Genomic DNA, 13494 nt, shown 5'->3' with positions numbered 1-13494 from the left:
GCTAATTCCATTGATGCTTTGTGTTGATTGTGAATAAACTAAAATGGTATGGATTTTACCCAACAGATAAATGAAAATTGTCTTGAGTAGAATCATTCATTCCAAAGCTCCACACTTAGTAAATGCATTTACAACTTCAGTCGACTGAATTTGACTTCTAGTTGCAAAGCTAAGACATGAAGGGCAACAGACTTTTGGCACAGGTGTAGTTTTTACTTTTAGTTGTAGATAAAGTAATTGATTTGGTCAAGCAAGCATTTGTGTGTTCATCTTGGTGTGTGAGACCAAGTGCAAGAATCTATCCCAGCTGTCCTGCATGACAGCGCACAGTGTCTCCCCCAAGCTACTCCTGTGCTTCTGCTGCTACTTCTTGGTTACATATTCTTTAAATGAAATTCTGTCCCTCCATACATCCTTCGCTCTGGGGTTATGGCAATCTCAAGAGGATCAGTCAGGTTTTGCCATTGAAATCTAGACCTGTTTTGGTTTTTTTTTATTTTTAAACTGTGTTCATCAGAGTAGTTCTCAAGACATGAACTGCTTTCTCTTCTGAAAGCTGTGGGATTACTTTTTCAGTTTCATCTTTAGTGATTGCTTTGGCAAACGTAAGTGTCCTGGATACACCCAGAAGTCTATCCATAGGAGTCTCTGGTCTTTTCCCCAAGAACCTGAAGCTTAATGTCTTGACATAAGAAGCAGAAATTTGGAAGGACAGATTTTATTAGTAAGAACACATGGTTACTCAGTGAATTTGTATGCAGAGCATAGGTATAAATTTGGAAGGAGTGTCTTTACCAGGATTGTGTGGAGTCTGTTAGCTTGCTTACACATGTGATGGAAGTAGGTGGCTAGATGAAGTGTGGCAAAGTTTAATGCTGGCCATGCACGCTTTCAACTTATCTTTTCAATAGCACTTTGCACAGAAAAGACAGTGGTACCCTGAATGTGATTGTATCAAATTCTACTGAAATAAATACATGAAGGGATTTCTAGTTAAGCTTTATCTGCCATGTTGAGATTTTGCCAACAGGACAACACTTAATGTTTGTAATAGTTCCCATTCTTTTCCCATCTATTGTCAATTTTTTGTTAACCAGCTCATAATCGTATGTTTGGGTTGGAAAGGACCTTCAAAGATCATCTAGTCCACCCCCCCTGCCATGGGCAGGGACATCTTCCACTAGACCAGGTTCCTCAAAGCCTCATCCAGCCTGGCCTTGGAACACTACCAGGGATGGGGCATCCACAGCTTCTCTGGGCAACCTGTTCCAGTGCCTTCATTGTAAAAAATTTCTTCCTTATATCCAATCTAATTCTACCCTCTCTCAGCTTAAAACTGTTGCCTCTTGTCCTGTCACTGCAGACCTTAGTAAAAAGTCTTTCTCCGTCTTTCTTATAAGCCCCCTTTATATATTGAAAGGCTCCAGTGAGGTCTCCCTGGAACGTTCATGTCTCCAGGCTGAACAACCCCAGTTCTCTCAGCCTTTCTGCACAGCAGAGGTGCTCCAGCCCACAGATCATTTTCATGGCCCTCCTCTGGACCCTCTCGAACAGTTCCATGTCTGGTGCTGAGGACCCCAGAGCTGGATGCAATGCTCCAGGTGGGATCTCACCAGAGCAGAGTAGAAGAGGAGAATCCCCTCCGTCAACCTGCTGGCCATGCTTCTTTTGATGCAGCTCAGGGTGCGATCGGCTTTCTGGGCTGCGAGCGCACATTGCCAGCTCATGTCCAGTTTTTTCATAGTGTGTATGATTGATCTGAATAAGAAGGTAGGGTATGTTGATTTTAGATGCTGGTTCATGCAACTTTAGAGGGCAGCTTCACCGTACTTATTTATGTACCTGTCTTACTTCCCTGTTACTAGTGCTGCTGCTTTCTACACATCTTTATCTACTGAGGTTGTTGTCTGGTTTGTTCAGTTGTAACAGCTGGACTGTTCTATGTGTAAGCATTTATTTTTGGGTAGTAGGAAAATGGTGTGCACTAACATCGACACTTAACCAATTTGTGTTTACACAATGAATTTGATTGTCTTGGTTTTGTGCAAGGAGTTGTTCTTTATACTATTTAATTGTTATTTTCTGAAAAGAAATACTTGAATATCCTGCATTGTCAGGAGAGGACTCTTTAGCAGGGAAGTAGAGGAAGGAGGGGAAAGGTTTCTGCTTCATAAATTTCCATTTGGATTACCAACTTAAGTGTATAACCTGAACTGTTGCTTAACTGATGTTTAACAGATGATCTGTGTGTGACATGTGTGAAAATACATTGTTTGGAGAACCTCCCTGTAAGCCAAATTAAATGTCTTGCCTATTTTAATGCAGCAAGGAATCGTTTTGCTGCCCCTTGTTCTTTCAGACATTCCATATGACCTTAGAGCTGAACTGGCAGGTAAATGTATGTTGTGCATTCCCTATTCTATGCCTGGAATTGTGGCAAACAACTGCAATGCTGTCATCTGTCAGAGTGCTTGCTTGATCACAGTATGTGTAAACAAAGGGTTGTGCTTATTACTGTGTGTTGAACTTAAGTATTTATTCTGTTTGAAGTACTCTTAGTCAACAGCAGTGCTTACGCTGAATGCCCTCTTGCACTATTAGATTACATGGCCTGCCTTTGATATTGCCATTTTCCTTTGTACTGAAGACTGACAGATGGTGGTATGCTAAAAGAAGTTATATTTTTGGCTCAGGACAAAGATCCATCTAACCCAGTATCCTGTTAGTGGCCAGTAGCAGATACTTGTAGAAGGATAAGAAACTTGGGGAGGTATAGAATACTGGAAGCTGGGAGATGCATATCTCTGAAAATCAATCTGTATTTAAAGGACTTCCAGAGCCAGTGGTTATATCTGGCCTATTGCGTTTATTAGCCACTTATATGCCCATGAGCACATCTAATCCATTTTTGAACCCATTTATACTTCTGACCTTTATGGCATCATGAATTCTGTAGAGTGTTAGATGGTATGGAGAAAAAATACTTCCTTTTTGCCTGACTGAGAATTTAATTAATTGGCGGGAGGGGAATGTTTTCTATTTATATTTTCTGCACAATTTATCTTACAGATTTTGATCATATTTTCTTTTTCTTCCCCCACCTCCTCTTTAGCATATCTTTCCAAGCTGAGGGTCCTTATCTTTAAGTCCATCTTCATGCGGAAGCCATTTCATATGTGGAAGTCCTTGGAACTGTTTTCAGTACATTATCCCCTTTCCCCCCCCTTTCCCCCCCCTTTCCCCCCCCTTTCCCCCCCCTTTCCCCCCCCTTTCCCCCCCCTTTCCCCCCCCCTTTCCCCCCCCCTTTCCCCCCCCTTTCCCCCCCTCTTTACTGCTTATGACACCATGTGAAATATTTTCCATTTATGCTAATATCTTTATGAAGTTTAGGTAGTGGAACTTGAGGAATTTTTTTTTTTTTTGGAAGTTCAGCTACATCATAGTAACAAAATTGCCATGATCTACATGCTTACTTTATGCCTTTAGAGAAGGCTGCTGGTTTTGTAAGTAAATGTCCCCTATGAAAGCATGAGCTGTTTTCCATGTATTCTGTTTGTCCAGAGGTTCTTTTCCTACAGTTTCTTCGTCTTTGTTCAGTGATATTAGAGCAGTCACTAGTTAACTCTGTCAAGTAGTTTCTGAAATCATGTGCGTCGTATGGCTTTTTTTCTTAATGTTACGATGACTGTTGTTTGGGAATTACCATTCGAAGTGGCTGGGTGCGTTTTTTGGTGTGCTAATTTTTTTAGGGAAAAGGAATAGTCAGTGTTGCTGAAGGAAAGTTTTATTTGTACATTTATTTTCTCAGTCCTACTTTTGCCTGGAAAAGCAACCCAAATGTACTATCTTGGATAACAGTATGACTGAAAGAATGGAACTACATTTATAAGATCCAGCAATTTTGATAAAAGTTTTATATATTCAAGATTTATCCTTGTGTTCAGTGAATGAACCCAGTCCAACCCATTGTAGTGTGGCAGTTACTTTAGTTTCAGAACTACAATCAGCATAAATATAAAAATAGTAAATTTCTTTAAGATACTAATGGCATGCATATGCTAACTCATGCTCATTTAAGTATGTATAGAAATAATTTGGCTGACATCTGTGGCTTTCTTTAGATATAAATTTAACCCTGCCCTCTCTTAATCATCTCCAGCTTACAATCTATGTAGCTTTACATGATTTGTATACAAAAATCACCTCCCAGGAGAGTAAAACTTTTTAAAGAGTAAGCAGAAGTGAACACTCAATTAACATCAGAAGAGGCTACATTTTCGGCAACAATTTGTAAGAAAGTAGAGTGGAGTGCAAACAAAGAAATTAAAATCAGGTTTATAGCTATTTTTGTACAATGAAGAAATTAAAAGTCTTGTTCTAGGTTGTAGTGGATCTTCATTATAGTACTTGAAACAAAGCTCTAAATATACAATTTTATACAGAGGAGTCAAATTACTTAATGCGTGCATTAAGTACTAGATACACAGGATTGCTGTGTGCTGTGCAGCAAGTACTATCCCTTGTTCTACAGTTTGAAGAAATATAATGGAATATAGGAAATGCTCTTCTTTTGTAGTCTGTAAAAGGGTGTTAAAAGATTCTTGAGAGCTGGTTTTCTGAGAGGTGGATCTCTCGCATTTCATACTTAATTTATCATGTGATAGGCATCTAAAAAGTCCATATTATTAGTCCAGAAGCTTAGTATCATCATACGTTTTATTGGCAACAATGTTGGAACATCTTATCTAGGACATAGTTGACTCTGTGTATCAGCAAAAGGATCAGAATGTGCCTCTTAGTTTCTTTTAAAAAAATCAAGAACATTTCTTTTTGAAGAAGCATGAGAAAGCCCTATTGACTTAAACCAGGTTTTTGCTGGACTTCAGTTCTGCGGGGCTGTTTCATTTTGGTGTCCAGGTGAGGCAGGTATGTGGATCTGTGGACCACTGCTGGTGCTCAGCTGGTGGATGATAACTAGATGACTTTGGATCGTGTGGTCATGTCTTTATTCAGCAGTTGTTTCTCTTGTGAAGTCTTGTGAAGCTCCGCTCTCAAACTGCCTTAGGTGTTTACAGTCTGGCCTACAGAATTACTGTGTATTGAAGAATGCTACAATGGCTACGGGAATGGAGTGGTCAGTCTTTTTATTGTAGCTGCTGCTGAGGAAAGCCCAGTGACTTACAATACTTGAGAGATCCAGGGGATTGTGGATCCTGTAGTGTCCTTGACTTGTTTAAAATACATCAGTGATCAGGATTCAGGCATGAAAAATGAGTGTCTCGTGCTCAGAGCACCCCCTGAAAGTGACCCTATGGATCTGTCCCTGGTCACTGTGGCTCTTTGAGGTGCCAGTATCCAGAGATATGTGGGAAACAGACTGACTGCTACTGACCTGACTTTTTGCCCCTAAGTGTGTTTTCTGCTTTGCCTTGGATGTTTGTATTATCAAAAAGCTTGTCTGAATTACTGAGTTTGAGTAGATGAACTGTTCAACCTCTGTCAGTACTTCTCTAGAATAAAGGTGCAAAGGATTAAGTGTTTGCCCAGGTGATGGTTAGATGGCCCTGTTACGTTCTCCCAATCTTCAGCCTGCTTACAGAAACAGCCTTTCTTCATATTGTGGTGATATTTACTCATTTAGAAAATAGAATAACTTGTACACGCTTTGAATTTTGCTTAAGTCCTTCAGTAGTGCCAGTGGCTTGCTGTTTTAAGTATGCATCTTAAACGGCACATCCCATGGAACAACCTATGTATGTGTAAATAGGACTTATTTCTAGCTTACTAGTGTTTTCCTCGCCTCTTTCTGCTTTCTGTCCCGTAACTAAGGCTTTTTTCATACTGTCCTGCATGCTTATAAATCTTCGTATCTTCCAAACTGTCTTATAAGACCTTTAACTTCTAGTACGTAGCACAACACTGCAGTGTACATCTGTGCTAATTTAACAAGGCTGATTTTATTTTTCATTTGAACCTTGGCATTCTTTCAGAGGTGATTTCAGGGAATAGTTCACCTGATAGCTGTCCTGTAGCTACAGGACTCTTCAGGAGATGGGAATGGCTGTAAGACATCAGTTATTAAAAGCCATTTAGTTAAACCTACCCGAAATACGCAAATGCTTTTCTTGCATATCAGTCAAGTGTACAGTAGTGCTGGTGATTGTTTCAGTTATGAGACTTGGGAATCACGCAGTGAGCTGGGAATACGACATACTTTGATCAACCTGATTTTGATCTTTTATTGTGCTGTGAATGAGTATTCGCAGAGCCATGGAGCATATTGGAGAAAAGTGCTGGTATGCGTTTCCTTCCACAGTCAACTTTGTGTGTGTTTTCTGCTAAATAACACCGATAGTATGTATGTTCTCCTGTTTTAAAAAACTGATACAATATTGAGTTGAAAAGCCAGAAATTGTGTCCACCTGCCTAGTTAGTCTTATGCCACTCTGCGTTCAGGAAGCTTTTTTCATGAATTTGCAGATAAGACATCAGACTTGTATCGTTTTTATGTTACGTTCTGAAAGTTTTCTTAAAATCGTTCTGTCCTCTATATATGCTTTCAAGTTTTATACTACTTGGTAGAGTGAACTATGAGCTATCAGCAGTACTGTTATTACTTTTAGCAGGTCTTATAAATGAGAATGAGAATTGTAAAGAAGCACCCGGATTCTGGGTTTGTTGCGATTATTACTTTATTGTGTGTGGTTCACTCTCTAAATAATTCTTTATAATAGTTTGTTGCATTCATGCATATTATATTGAGATTTTGAGCAGAAACTATCTATGAAATGATACTTGTGTATTTCTTTGAAATGGTTTTTAGCTCCTCTATATTGTTTTGCTGCTGCATAATGGTGTTTTGCCTGTCTAGCTTTCAAGAGGGCTTCAGGGTTTTTTAGCTGTAATATTTATTCCAACAGCCGCCTGTTTTTTTTCCTAAGAAGGACTTGTTGCTGTTAGGAGTTAAGCTCTTGCTGCAGAGATATTTTCCTTAAACTCTACAAAGAACTGTTGTTTATTTGTATTTTGGCTCTAGTCCAGTCATCTTCCTTGCATGCTGGTAGGGTTTGTGTATTGAGAAGCATTCCTACAATGCTCTCTTGTCCATCTAGACTTTAAGCTAGACAGAGGGGTTTTTTCTGTCCTTAACGGGATTTGGGTTAACTGAGTCCTGAAGGGTCTTGGGTCAAAGTTTCTGTATATGCGATCTCTAGCATAGAAAACTTTACCATGACTCATCTATTTTCTTTGAATTTTTGTTTTCACGCCTACATTTTACTCGTACATAACATTTTTTTTCCAGTGTTTCCAGCTGTGCTTATATGTGGGTCCTAAATGCAAGGGCACAGTTGCTTTTTACCTATGTCCTTGTGCAGTGAGCGGTAGGATAGCAGGTAACATCGTATCATGTGGACTTGGGTGTCCCTATGGTATCCAGTCAAATAATTCCACGACATAAAAGACAGATCAAAGTTGTATATGTAGGTGAGTTTAAATGCCAAAATGCCAGAAGAAAGATTGCATATGTAAACAAAGTTCCTACCTTAGCCAGTCTTCTGATCATTGGGTATTTGAAAATCTGCATGCGACAATGTGTTTCTATAAGCTTCTGTGGTATATACCATAGCACACAGGTATGAAGTACTTATGGTACGAGATACCACAGGTTTTGTTAGTGAATGCAATTTTTAAAGTTTTGGAGGATTTTGGAGGAACAGTCTGTTACTTGGAAGTAGTAATGTTTCTTGATATTTTTGCTTTGTTTCTCTTTCATTTTATTTTTTTCAGGAAGGAGGTTGCAATGCAAATGTAGAAATCGCCAAGTATATTTTCATTTTAATCATATGGCAAGACCATTTATATTTCTGCATTATATTGAATGTGGAAGCTGTCTTTCTGGTGGAGAAACAGCCTTGTTTTCTGAAGCTTTTTTAGCTTTTTTCAAGCAAGGATGCTGACTTCTTAAGTTTTGGGTTTTTTTAAGTAATATTTTATGTAGATTTCACATTGTCGTGCTTACAAAGGAAAGTAGATCAGTTAAATTTCTATATTTATAACCATGCTTGGAACCATTTTATTGCAGATTTTTGACAATGCCTTATGACAACTTACAGTGAGTTGAGGCGTTTCATCTTTGGTGTGTGTTTAGCCCCGGCTGTCTTGCGGTTGCTGGGAGGCATGTATTAGTCCTGTGTAAGCTTCTCAGAGTATGTTGATTTTTTTCTGTCTGTTCCAGTTACTGGATACTACAGGACTGTAAAGAGTGATGGCAACTACTTTGACAACAAGTTTAGAGTGAAGGGGTTTTGGTCTCTGAAACTGATTTTGTCCTAACTCTTACAAGCTAGTACAAAGGTACAGTCTAGTTACAAGTAATGTCACCTAGTCAAAATATGTGCACTTCATAATCTTATGCAGAGCGATTCATCCAGTCTCCTGTGGATTTTTCTTTCTGGCATTGACATTTTCAGATTAGACCAGAACAGTGTGCTTTTTCCAGTAGTGATCAACACTGGATGTTAAGGACGGTGAAACCTCCACTCTGCTGCTTATTCCCCCTGCTTCCCAAGTGGAACAGGCGTAGGAAGGGCTGGTTAGGCAGCAATTACGTTCAGTGTTGTCTAATTGGAACCAGAAGGCATGACAAATAATATAAACATAACAATTACAGTATATCAATAATAAATATATATATATAGTATAATGTAAAATAATAAGTATATAAATACTAAAATATCAATAGTATAAACATAAATAATATTACAAACATATTCACCATCTCTGCAATACTGTAGTATTATTATTATCTTTTCACTTAGGGAAGAGATGTTCTGCTTTCTATCTCTTTATGCATTTTGGTGCCACCACATGTTACTGCAGTCCAGATTGTTTCATGGATCAGAAAATTGTTCACAATACTTTAATTCCCTGTACTGCCTTTCCTAAAAATATAGCATTGACTAATAAATTGTGTTTTATTTTTCTGTTTTAATGATATGGGTTGCACTTAATTTGAGATGGTGGCTGTTAAAACAAAGTGGTTCGCTGCATTCTCTATACTGGGGCTTTCCATGGTAAATCCAGTGCTGATGAGCTGTGCTGTCTGGTGTAATCACTCTCTCTGTCAGAGAGTGTAGAGACATGTAGAGCAATCTCCACAGAGTGTGCCATTGTAAAGAAACAGTCCAAATTACATCCTACTCTTCATGAGAATGCACTACTGTAGCTTTAGTAAGGAGTCAGAACTGCATCTTACCTGTTCTTCTAGTGAACAGTTTGGAAAAAAAGTTTTACAGCCTAGAAACATGTCACTGTTGCAGCACAAACACATAAGCACTGCTTATTGTAAAGGAATTAGTTTTGCTTTGGCAAAAGATTTTCAAAAAATCACTCCCTTCTAAAAGATGCCTGTGCCTTCTTTCTTTCTTGATCATTATTGACCACTGATGGAGTTGGCACTATTCTGCCTGTACTTGTGTTGAAAGTCATTTAAAATTTTTGTTTTCAATTGCTGACAATTTTATTTGGCTATGGTTTTCAGCTTCTACTAGCTCCAGACCCTAGCTACATATATTCCCTCTCTAGTTTTACAGATTTCTGTATTTTATCCCTCTCAGTCATGTCTCTTCCAGGCTGAAGATTCATGGTCTACTTTGTTATTTGAATGGAATTGGTTCCATAATTAATCATTCTTGCTGTCTTCTGTATCTCTTCCGCTTCTAATGTATTCTAGAGAAAAGGGTACGAAAAATTAATGTAATATTCAAAATACAGAAGTATCACAGAATTTTAGTGTCATAAGACATTTTGTGTTATGTTCTCTCCTGGTTTCCTAATATCCCAGTATACTACATATATTGGGCTCATTTTGGTGTTGTCCTGTTGCTTTTAGGTTTGGTCTGTTGTGCTCTGTAGTGATCCAGGGAAGCATGACAGCAATCTCTTTATAATTATTGCACTTTCTTCTTTTTCCCTCTAAAGAAAGCACGGAGATACTCTTTAACTATTACAACTATTAGAACATCCTAAATATGATACAATGCTGCAAGACTCTGCTTACAGCTGGGACAGCAGGCCAGGCAGCATCTTCTGGGTATCGCTAGTGCAAATGAAATATATGGTATGGATATCCATATGCCCTATACCACTACGGTATAAGCGTGTGAGCTCTGCCTTGGTAGGATATTCAGACAATCGAACTAAGAAATTCAGGGTTGTCTCTAATGCAGTACCTGGTTTTATTTACAGAATTGACACTAAAATATGGAAGCTCTTGTATTTTGTCATTCTGTTCAGCACATCGCTACCCCAAAATGGCAGCAATACTCATGCCAGCAATTAGTTATCTAGAACAAAACATTTATTGGAAAATTGTTTATCCATTCCTATAGCTTGATCCTTTTCTCAGTGTCTTTCATCCAGTATTTGAGTGAAATTGTTAAAAGGCAGTCATAATCAGTAATTTAAAACATTAAATATATTTCTATAACAATATTCTGCTGTAGTATTTACATGTATTTCTTAAAGGTGATTCACTTGTAAAGAAAATACCTTTTTTTTTTTTTTTTTTTTTTTCCCCCACCCAAGGATTGGGGGGAGTGAGGTGGTGTAAATGTGTATCTCGTTCAGCCTCTAGAATATTCAGGACCTGAGGATTCAAGTAGGTTACAGCTGTCTTTACCCACAGTATTTGGAAATAACTAATGAGATAAGAAGTCTACAGCTGGTGGCAAGCACTGTAAATTGTGTGCCCTCTGCTCGCCTCCCCCATTGGTTTCCTGGAGGAGACAGACTGCGAACAGAGCCAGCAGGCTGGCTTGCTCAGTGCATTGCTCACATGCAGCAGTAATTGGGAGTTGGGGGCTGTATGCTGAAGCTATCATACACGAAGGAATATATTTGCTCTTTTTGATGTCTGTAGAAAGGACGTGCTTTATTCCAGTAAAATCATAAGTAAGTGGGTTTTTACTAAAATTCAGATGACAAATATTGCTATTAGTCTTTCTGCAATTATTATAATTTGAGTGGACTTAAATGTAAGTGTTGCTGAATTTAAATGTTAATGTACTGTGCTTATGCTGATTCCTCAAATTGTCCCTGTGAGGTAGGTAAAGTATTATCTTAGCACCTGCGGGAGCACCCTGCTAAAGTTGGCTAGCTATTATTTGGGTTCTTTAATTAAACATATTGTTTCAGTTTAGAGGGAGAAATAGAGGAAAATACTATTTTGTGGAAGTTCATAAAACATATTGATTAACAATGTGATTGAATGTCTTTTGACTCGGATGTTTCTAGGAAATATTTGCTCAATTCTTAAGTATATGTTTGAATGCTTAATGTGGAAGTTTATCTGAATACCTATTAATGCTTTCTAGATATATTAATTACAGAATGGCTGGGGGAAAAAATGTATTAGAAGGTTTCTTCAGCCTATTTTAATACATGGTATAGGTAGGTGCATTAAAAGAACTGGGAACAATGTGAAAAAATTGGGGAGAAGAAAGTATCAGAGAAAAACAGCTGATTTTCTGTAAGTGAAATCAGATTCCTCTGAGAGGACCTCCTGGATTTTCCAGTTCCATCTAGCTTGCAAAAAGTGCATTGTAAATGTCAAAATGGTTATGAAAGCATTAATAGCTAATTTGTATAGCCTTGCTCTGTGGATTTGGAATTTCAGTCTAGAAGTAGCGTTCGTTCCTCCGTGCTAATGGAAGAACCTAGATTTGAAAACTGGCGTGTTACACGTAACGTTCAATGCTTCCGACAGCTGAAACAATGAATTCATATAATAGCTCCTCAATTGTATATGCACTAGTACCATCTGTTGAATTCAAGTTACATGAGTTAAACATGGAAAATAGGGAAATGGAGCTGTTTTGGAAGGGCTGAGAAAAGTTGGTTGGAATTCCTTTGTGTGGATTGTTCTTCCCAGGTTCGTTTGGGATTCTCCTGGTGAATAAATATGGAGAATAAATATGAATTACCTTCAGAACAATGGGAGAGGGAAATACTTTTGCACAGGTCACAATTCATAAGTCACTAGTTACCACAGGGTGCAACTGAGGCCAAGAATAAAAGTGGAGAGGAATACCCAGTTATATGATCCTCTGTAACGGAGGAGTTTATATCCTTCTCAGAAGAAAACCCCACAGAATAGGGAAGACCAAACTGTTCACTGCTTGGATTGACAGCTCTGTCTTGGGTTATTTGCATTCTTCCATAAAGTGTCTGTTACTGGCCACTAAGACAGAATATTAGATTAGAGTGGTCTCCTATATAACTCTGTCTGACCATTCCTGCTCTATCACCTTACAGTGTTTGGGTTTATTTTACATGTGCTTATGTTCATGCCTTTGTCTACCAGAACTTTGTAACTCAGTCGTGTAGGGAGACCAGTTCTCCAAAACACACTGCTTCTGCAGTAGAGACCTAGTTAGATGATTTCAGTATGCATCAGAAGAAACATTGATATTTCAGTTTTAATATTGAGAGCCATTTTTTTTTCATTTACGTGTATCTTGCTGCTGCTAGTATTTAACTTTGAATATAGGGGGTGCATTAGAAAGGTGAAGGTTTAGTTTTAATTCATTTTAGAAGCAGTTCACAAATGTGATTCCTTGTTACAGCTCTCTGTGGGGTGGGGGAATGCCAGTAACTACTTTTCTGGTGGTATTTCTTTCACTCAGTGTTCTGCAAATATTGTCCTCATTGAAATTTGTTTTTAAAAATGACACCTTACACTATGCTAAACTTTCTTGGGCTTTTCTGTAGTACCCACCAAGCACTTGTTCTGCTTTAAAGGAACTTAAACGTTCTCCTTGGCCGCATGGGTGTAATGGTATTCCTAATTTGATGTTTTTCATACATTGTGTAAACCTTGTGTTCTCAGTTACTGAGGTCAGAGTCTATAGCCCTTTCCTAATTTCCAAAGTAGCATCTTCATCTAATAATCGTTTTCATATCCCTCATTAGTAAAATTAAGTAAATCCATATGTTGGAAGCATCTGTCATCTTTCAACTCTATTGATATTTGCTTTTTCCCCCCCCCTGTATATGACTTTGTAACCAGTCATGTCTGTTGTCAAGCAGTGCCAGTCAGACTGCTGCCTTGTGCCCTCTTTGTGCTTCGCCTGCTGATGTGTCTCACAGATTGAGATTATGCAGTTTCTAATTTTGCAAGTTAGTTCACTTATGCCTTCTTCCCTTTGTGTTCTCCATTCTCAGGAGGGGACATATTTTGCAGCTTGGATAATGTTAGCACACTAGTTTCTGTATTATTGCTTTTTTTTCCCCTCAGAAGTTTACAAAACTGATAGAATAATGCTTATGTCACACAATGCCTAGCACAAGAAGATTCTAACCTGGAAGGCAGCCCTGGCGTGCTATCGTAGTATAAACAGATAATGAGCACCACTGGTGATATGCAGTGAATGAGCGGGTGTGATGGAGTATTCAACACAAACTTCAGTCAGACTCACTCCACCCATCCTGCTC

General features: G+C 38.5%; 1 protein-coding gene across 1 annotated transcript in view; it reads left to right on the top strand.

Moving 5' to 3' along the window:
* Positions 1-13494, top strand: part of PITPNB (phosphatidylinositol transfer protein beta) — a 35628-nt gene that overhangs the window by 8572 nt on the left and 13562 nt on the right. The window lies entirely within an intron of this gene.

The sequence above is a fragment of the Platalea leucorodia genome, assembly GCF_965183815.1.
Source record: "Platalea leucorodia genome assembly, chromosome: 12".
NCBI lineage: Eukaryota > Metazoa > Chordata > Aves > Pelecaniformes > Threskiornithidae > Platalea > Platalea leucorodia.
Note: the sequence above shows the minus strand (reverse complement) of the source record. Positions and strands in the feature narration are given on the sequence as shown.